This window comes from Lepisosteus platostomus, chromosome 5 (genome assembly GCF_059453375.1).
Source record: "Lepisosteus platostomus isolate fLepPlt1 chromosome 5, fLepPlt1.hap1, whole genome shotgun sequence".
Taxonomy (NCBI): Eukaryota; Metazoa; Chordata; class Actinopteri; order Semionotiformes; family Lepisosteidae; genus Lepisosteus; species Lepisosteus platostomus.
The window spans coordinates 24424259-24431923 of record NC_142615.1 but is presented as its reverse complement, the minus strand read 5'-3'; the positions used below and the strand labels follow the sequence as shown (position 1 = coordinate 24431923).

The 7665-nt window shown below is 42.8% G+C and overlaps 1 long non-coding RNA gene across 1 annotated transcript; it reads right to left on the bottom strand.

Moving 5' to 3' along the window:
• Positions 1–1304: 1304 nt before the first annotated feature.
• On the bottom strand, positions 1305–2439 carry LOC148665285 (uncharacterized). Its single transcript, XR_015936555.1, has 2 exons — positions 2274–2439; positions 1305–2147 (listed from the first exon to the last, which is right to left on the bottom strand). It is a non-coding gene; the product is annotated as an uncharacterized LOC148665285 (long non-coding RNA).
• Between the last annotated feature and the right edge of the window lie 5226 nt (positions 2440–7665).

The window sequence follows — 7665 nt, the reverse complement described above, 5'->3', positions numbered from 1 at the left end:
CATTATGTGAATTTATGCTTTTTTTTAATATAAGCATTAACAACACAATGCGTGCTCAAAAACCGTTACTTATAAGCTTAAGAAGCGGCAGTGTTTTGACAAAGTGTGGTATTCGAATAGTAAATGCTGAAGTGTTTAATACTTGCTTGTGAGCCTTAGATAAATTGCCTGCTGCAATTTCAGCAAGCGGAGTTCTGCTCAGCTGCCTGTAGTACACATTGCTGATTCCTTTTGTGAGGGCACGGGCAATCTTTCAACGATAAGGCTGACGTGCCTGTCGAAATTTTGTTTCCCTTTCACTGTGTTGTATTTTCCCTACTCGTACAACATCAATTGTGATGTCATCATTGCCCATTGGTTTGTGTCTTGTTATCATTATGTATTTTACATTACAGGAACTGAAGGTACTGAAGGGTAGGAACTGAAAGTACAGACTGTTGTAATCATCAGAAAGTTTTTTTTTTCTGCTGTTTCCTGATGTATTGGTATTTGAAGGCTATTGGGCAGCAATGATTTATCTTCCTGAACTCGCTATATAACATATGGGTCCATGGTCATCTTAGTTTAGATTTACCTTTTAGAGGTGGTATTTTTCTCCATCGTTCAGCCTTCAGACATACTTGGAAAGTGTTAGGCACAGACATAATCTTTCTTAATCCCCTTTTATCCTGAGGTGACGTCCCAGGCACGCTTGCCCCCTGGGAATATTCACTGTGCTCTTCAGGCTTTTTTTCTGATTCTACACAGATTTTTTCTCCTTCAAACATGTCACCACTGTCTGTGCTGCCGTGTGCAGCCCATGCATCTTCTGTATCTTCTGATGAACTTCTGAGCTCTGTGTTGCCTTCCAAACTATGTCCCTCACTTTGACTTGAAATATGGACTATAGATTGTGTACTGTCATCTGGTTTGGAATCCTTACCAATACTCACCTCCTTCTGCGCCCTAAGCACTTGGATTCTTACTTTTTTTCTATCTTCATGCCAAATCACTGATAACCATTTCCTGTTGCTGGAGCAATCCTCTCCAAGGACTCTGTTTGACAGTGTTGACCACATATTGTCATGCCACCTAATTTTTTTTCTAGCTTAGAAAACTTCAGAAATTCTTTGATCTCATTCCCTACTTCACCAGCCCTTGACCACAGGTCTGGCCTCCTACTCCTCTGTCCTCTTTTAACATGTGGCATTGCCAACAATCTGAAAAATAGGGAACACATCTGAATGAAGTGGAAACATAATTGAAATTCAACTCCCAATGGATGTTAATAGTGTAGGAGTGCAACAGATGTACAAGCCATTAAATGTTCTTATTTCTGTGTTTAATTTTTGAGGGACCCTATATTTTGATATAGCATCAATCACAAAACGGCATTCTGTCACTGTCACGACCACCAGCCAGGGGAGATCAACTCACAAAATAACTAACCAGTACCAGCAGCGGGTTAATAATAACATGTGTTAATCCACCAGCACATGCTCTGCTGTGCGGCAAAGCACTGTTTTAACCATTCAAACCCGCTTCCCGCTACTCGGTATTGAGTCTTCTCTTTGAGAGCACTACCTCGCGTTTACTCTGAATCTCGCTTACTGGTTACTGAACTCCCTTTTGCCTCTCGACCTTGGACCTTACCTTCTGTTTTGAATTGTTTGCTTCTCTCTGTATTTCCAGTATTTCGATCTACCTTTCACCTAACAATCTCGTTCTGGATTGTTCGCCTGTCTCAATAACTACTTGCTCCTGCATCTGCACAGGATCTGCATACCTTTTCACTGAGGATTTCTGACAGTTTTCTTCTTCTCTTTTCAGCATGGAATAAACCTATTACTTGTTCCTTGGAGATTACCATGTGCCAATACGATAAGATCACTGTATTGACCATATACAATTTCTTGCATTAGAAATTCCTATTTTGCATATCCCAGCTTGCTCTCCTTGAGACACACATACAGGGAGAGAAGCTGGGGGTCAGAGCGCAGGGTCAGCCATTTATACGGCACCCCTGCAGCAGTTGGGGTTAAGGGCCTTGTTCAGGAGCCCAATGGAGTAGGATTCCTCTGCCGACCGTGGGATGTTAACAAGCAACCTTTCAGCCACAGGTGCAGATCCTTAGCCACAGAGCCGCCGCTCTGCCAAATGTGCCAATTCTTTAAAAGAAGTCCAAAAAAATGCAAATTTATTTGTAAAAATAGCTGTTGTACAGAACATCAGTGGCTATTGAAGAGTACATACAAGCACAGAGACAAGTTAATAAACTTGGAATGACTACTTACAGCTCTGGAAAGACCGAAGATATTGTTTCCGGTTGTTAAGGAACAAGTAATAGGTTTATTCCATGCTGAAAAAAAAGAAGAGAGAAAACAATGTTTCGGCCGTGGAGCCTCACTCAGGTGTGAGAGAGAGAAGGCAGTAGGCAAAGGTAATGTAGTGGGAGAACAAAGGCTGGGAGGGAAGAGGGGTGAGAGGCGGGAGCAGGGGACAGAAAGAGAGGCCAATCAAGAGGTGTGAAGTCAGAATAGGTGTTGAGAGGTGTGAAATGAAACTTCCAATGAATGGAGAAAATTTAGTAGAATAGTAGTCTTTCGTTTAGAGAAGGGGTAAGGTGTGATCCTAGCTGCAGGATACGTTTGGTTTTGGTTTTCTTTCTAATGTATGAGTTCAGAAAACCATCTTTGAGAACACAGATGGAGAGATTAGAGTGGTCATGGCCATCAGAGGTGAAATGAGAAACAGTGGTTTTTGGAGAGATCTTTAATCTTCATAGCCCTGACATGTTCTCTGAAGCGGTCTCCAAGTCTCCTTCCTGTTTCTCCAATATAGAGAGAAACTGGGCATTTACGCAAGAGATACAGTAAATAAGGTTGCTGGAGGTACAAGATGCCATCTGGGTGATCCAGAATTGTCCTGAGGGGCCTTGAATGAGTGTGGTGTTGGATGTGTACTTGCAGGCGATACAGCGAGCTCTTTTGCAAGGGAAAGTACCTGGTGTGGATGGTTGCTGAGGGCGGTCAAGGGAGCTGTGAACAAGAAGGTTGTGCAGATTAGGTGACTGGTGATATGAGATGATGGGGCGGTCAGAAAAGAGGGCCCCAACAGAGGGATCATCCTGTAGGATGGAAAAGTTGTCGTTAACAGTCCTGGGGATAGGAAGTGTGTTAGGGAAGCACCAAAGGAATGCGGTTGTTACGGTGGGAGTTCCTGATTGGGTTGATGGTCCGAGGGGTGTTTTTGGCTCGGGCAAGGGCCCTGTCAATAACACTGCTGGGGTATCCTCTGTTGATGAAAAAGGAGTTCATTTTGAGGGTTTGGTTCTGGAATTCGATGTCGTCGCTGCATATTTGTTGTAGCCGAAGGAACTGTGAAAAAGGGAGAGATTTTTAGTATGTTTGGGGTGAAATGAGCTATACAAGATATCTGTGTGAATCTGTGGGTTTGTAATAAACAGAAGTGGAGAGTCTGTGGTAGTTGATGGAGAAGTTGATGTCCAGAAACTGAAGAGTAGTTGAAGATATGTTAACTATATATTTGAGGTACAGGTGGAAGTTGGTGAAATGGTGCAGGAAGCACTTAAGCTGATCGTTGGAGCATGTGGCGGCACTGACGCAGTCATCAATACATCGCTTGTAGAGGTCAGGGACATAGCCAGTGTAGGAAGCGAAGAAGCGTTCTTCTACCCAGCCAACAAAGATATTGGCATAGCTGGGTCCCATTCTGGTGCCCATGGCAACTCCACTCACCTGTTGGTAAAAAAGATTATTGAAGGAGAATGCGTTCAGTCTGAGAACCAGTGTTTCTGGTTGTTGTCCTTTAATTGATCTGGCACCAAAACATTAATCCTAAACAGTCAAACAAGTCCATGTGATGAAAACCCTTATGCTCTTTAATGTTTTTTTATGCACTAATTTCCCCCCCTCCCACTCATCAGCTTTTGGATGAGAGATTCTGACCACTATATAAGATCAGAAGCAGTAGAAGAAACGGGCTTCTTTTCTGCTTATTTAACACACTCCTAATGCAAACAACACATTACGAGTACAATGGAAAGTTTGCACCAAATGGGATCAAGCAATTTAAAACATATGTTCAGGGTACAGGAAAGTTGTTATAGAGATGAATGGTATTCATGAAACAAATAATGTTGCAAAAAACTTTGCCAAAAGTCACAACCCATTTAACATTCATCAGACAGGTTGAATCAGTTGGATATCTCTTAGGTTCAAAATGCACTCAACGGCTGTATAATGCAAGCTCAAGAGTCAAAAGAACAGTAGTGAACTACAGTTCTTACAATAATAAACAGCCATTTGATCTTGTGAATGATCTATCATACACCCTTGAAATGATGTTACAGATTTGGAAGTTTGCACAGCTTGTAGTCTTTCTAACTCCATGAGTCACACAGACAGGGAGAGAAGCTGGGGGTCAGAGCGGGTTGGCCACTGTGCTCTTGTGCCAAACAGGTCATACAAAGACTGCCATTCCTTATATCTTTCCCTGAACCTGTGCGTCACTTCCTCACCTTCCAGAAGCAAAATATCGAGCTTCCACACACCCTTCCCCACAGTAACAGCTGTTGGAATAGAAATTGTACATGACAGCAGACAATGGTCAGAGAAAAAAAAACAGGGGTTAGGCCTGTGGTCTTGCAAGTAAAATCACGTATCAAACAAAAGGCGTGAGGCTTGGGTCCCATTAGACTAGTGCCTTGTGAAACCTGCCCTCCCCTGACTATGAAGTTTGAAGCCATCTTTCAGTTTAAAATCTTTACATAATGTTTGCAATAATATTGATGATTTATCAAATTGGACCCGCCTCTCGCCCCTCATTCTGCCTTCTCTTTCTAAAAGAGAATTAAAATCCCCAGCTAAAACCACTGGTTCCCATCCCAATAAATATACTCAGTTCCTGAATTAGGACATATCTGTCATGTGAGCAACTCAGACAATATATATTTAAGAGTTTAAATTAGACATTCATGAAACCCAGATACACCACCAGTGCTCTCCCTGGTTTCACTACAAGGTGCTGACGTACCTCTACCATCTTATTTTTAATTAGAACAGCTATACCATCAGATTTATTTTCTTTGGACCCACTCCAGATTGATGGGCCCAATGTCCCCAGTTTTTCCATTTACCTTCCTCACAAATGATAGGATATTCCTTGCCCTTAACTTGGAGCGAATGCTTCTCACATTTATTGACACAATATTAAGAGCCATACTTAAAGTAGGACCAGGGGAGACTAAAAGCTCTGGCTACAATCATTCAGTAGATGACACCTACCCAACAGGCCTCCCCCCCCCCCTTTTGCTTTAATTGTCTCCTCCTCCACCACCCCCACAATCCATAGGATATTTCACCACCTGCCCTCCTTGAGTCTTTGGTTCTAAAGCTTGGTAAGTAAGATCACATATATTAGAGACATCTAAACCCATGGGAGAACCTACCTGAGGACTCGGAAAATGATCTTCCCTCACTCTTCTACTCGGAGTTCAATCATTTTCTAAATCCAATGTCTCTTTTAGACTGCACCCTCTGTTCTGTACATTTCATTTGAGCACTTTCAGTCTCCACAGGTGGCAGGCTATTGGAAGAGCAATGGTCTTCCCAGTTTTGTTCTATTTGCAAAGGAATTTGGACAGTCTTTAAACACATGACCTTCACACTCACAGAGATTACATTTCCTCACGCTTGTACATTCAGTATATGCATGTCCAATTTCCTTGCACTTAACACACACCACCTTTGTACAGGCATGCACAAAGTGACCCAGCTCCCCACATCTCCTGCACGGTTTTGGCTGCCCTTGGTAGAACACAAGGCCTCTATTTTCACCTAATCCAATCAAAGAAGGAATGTGTTTAAATCCACCATAACCATTTTTTGTCTTCATGCAATGAAACAGGTACTCTCCATGCACAGTTCCAGATGCCATCATCATCCAAGACTTTCTGAAGCTCACCTTTCACTAAACAATACTTAGACAACCATGTCAAAACATCTTCCTTCATCACCATCTCATTAAACATGCGAACAATCACAGTCCTATTAATTAATAATAATTGCTTACACTTATACAGCGCTTTTCTGGACACTCCACTCAAAGCGCTTTACAGGTAATGGGGACTCCCCTCCACCACCACCAATGTGCAGCATCCACCTGGATGATGCGACGGCAGCCATAGTGCGCCAGAATGCTCACCACACATCAGCTCTCAGTGGGGAGGAAAGCAGAGTAATGTAGCCAATTCATAGGGGGGGATTATTAGGAGGCCATGATTGGTGAGGGCCAATTGGAAATTTGGCCAGGACACCGGGGTTACACCCCTACTCTTTTCGAGAAACGCCCTGGGATTTTTAATGACCACAGAGAGTCAGGACCTCGGTTTTACATCTCATCCGAAGGACGGCGCCTGTTTACAGTATAGTGTCCCCGTCACTATACTGGGGCATTAGGACCCACACAGACCACAGGGTGAGTGCCCCCTGCTGGCCCCACTAACACCTCTTCCAGCAGCAACCTTGGTTTTTCCCAGGAGGTCTCCCATCCAGGTACTGACCAGGCTCACACCACATTAGAAAGATCCATCAGCTTCTGCCATTCAAACATTCTAATCAGGCCCACATCTTTTTTTCTACTCTATTTTTATCCAAAATTGTTCCAGTAACTTCGCCGATTGAAACTAATGTCAAAACCAATTCCCTTCAGCAAAGTGATTAAGCATTTGACATCTAATGCCTTAATCCTTTCTGTAACACCTTCCTTGAAAAGTCCAACCGTGAAATATCACCCGAGTGAGCCGAACCCTCACCACCCTTATACACCAAAAGTGAGCAAAAGTAACGGTGCATGCCGACTCTACAGGCCGCCATGGCCGTTACAAATGTGTCAAAAGCAAACTTTACCTAAACCGAAACCTCTGCTGTGCACCAAACCCACCAAAACCCTATTCCCTTAATCTTACACTTATACAAAAACTCCACTCTCGACTTCTGGGTTTAACCCTTTACATCTCAAACACTGGTTAGAGACTCAGTGTGTCCCAGGCTCAGCGGTTATATAGGACAGGACTTGGCGAGCTGCAGGTGAAACTTGTTGTTCTGCGCTCCCCGTGCGGAATGCTCGTCTCCTCCCTCCAGACTCATCAAACCGCCTTCATACTCTACAGCGGGAAAAAAAAACTCCCTTTACTGTCTTCATACAGTACATCCCTCTTAAATCCCAGAAACACAGAAACTCCGGGGCGTTTCTGTGAGTCAGTACTAGGTTTCTCTGTTCGAGGTTACAAGCAGAAACAATAAAAGCGCTGAAAGCAGGAAGTTATTTCTGCTCGTAGGCATAAATGTGTAAAAATAAATGTTCTGATTCCTAAAACCTAATAAAATCCATGTAAGTCTCCTTTTCGTCCCCAATGCATATAACTGAATATAAACCAGTCACGTTCAGCTACTTTTCTGATGTATATGAATACACTAGTTCTGGTGCAGCTCTTACAACAAAGATACTTAAGAACTTTTTTTTCATACGAGCTCTTGCCGTTTTTAAATTGAATATTTTTTCATTTCAGTAAATCACACGAAACACCAGCAACACTCATTGTAAGCATCTGACCAATCACATTCCTGAATTTTAAACCCTTTTAGTATTTATTTTTAACTTGTT